The sequence below is a fragment of the Trypanosoma cruzi genome (genome assembly GCF_000209065.1).
Source record: "Trypanosoma cruzi strain CL Brener chromosome Unknown tcruzi_1047053449607, whole genome shotgun sequence".
Classification (NCBI taxonomy): Eukaryota; Euglenozoa; class Kinetoplastea; order Trypanosomatida; family Trypanosomatidae; genus Trypanosoma; species Trypanosoma cruzi.
The window spans coordinates 1-886 of NW_899082.1; the positions used below are offsets into that span (position 1 = coordinate 1).

At 47.3% G+C, this 886-nt stretch overlaps 1 non-coding gene across 1 annotated transcript; it reads right to left on the bottom strand.

Annotated features, from left to right (window-relative positions):
• Positions 1-302: 302 nt before the first annotated feature.
• Tc00.1047053449607.10 lies at positions 303-442 on the bottom strand. The gene has a single exon (XR_008254527.1). It is a non-coding gene; the product is annotated as a small nuclear RNA (snRNA) U2 (small nuclear RNA).
• Between the last annotated feature and the right edge of the window lie 444 nt (positions 443-886).

The following is an 886-nucleotide window of genomic DNA, read 5'->3' on the forward strand; positions in this document are numbered from 1 at the left end:
TACGCACCCAAAGCCCCAGCACCGCGACAGGGTGCGACTTCATGCTGGGAGGGATAGGAAAAGCCGCGTCAATAATAATATTTCAGATCCTAACCGAGTACAAAAGGGCACTCGAGTGGACAACAGAATCCGCATTTTGTCAGAAGATATTGGGGGATCTACCTGCTTCTGCGTTGCCCCTTTTACCTATAATGTTTGGTCGGAGATAAAGACGGAGTCCGGCCTGCGGTCCAGACGGATATTTTGCCTATTTTCGGCTTGCATAAAAAAGGAAAAAGCGAACACAATTTTGGAAAAGGAAGCGCTCCATCCGGACACGCGAAACTCCGGAGGAACACTTGAGAGATCAGCGGTTTCTATTCCTGGGACGAAGCCCATATCAGGAATTAATCTGATAAGAACAGTTTAAAAACTTGATCTTAGCTAAATGGCCGAGAAGATATACACAACAGTCCCCAATAAGAACGTAACCTCGTAAAAATAGTTTCGAAACCAAATGGGGAATTTTTGATCGCAATCTTGCTAACGAATTCGTCCGTCCCTTCCTCGCTTAATTGTTCAACGCTCTATTCGGATTGGATACACGCATTTATAGCTTACGAAGTGTTACTTTTGCTCCTCGAACAATCGAGCGCATTTGCGTTGTCCTCTGGAAAACGAAAGCAACACGTTTAGAGCGTGCCGGGCACATTCCGGGGTACCATGCGGCTTTGCCGCTAGGAATCTTTGCGCAAGGCGCGACGCACCACGGTGCGTTCCCTGATCCCGAAACCGTTGCCGCAGTCCTTCTTTTCCTTCTTTTTGCCTCGCCCAATCCCGCCAGAAAGGCAAAAGACAAAAAACAATTGGAATGTTTGTCCCTTATTTTATGAATCGTCGACTGGCG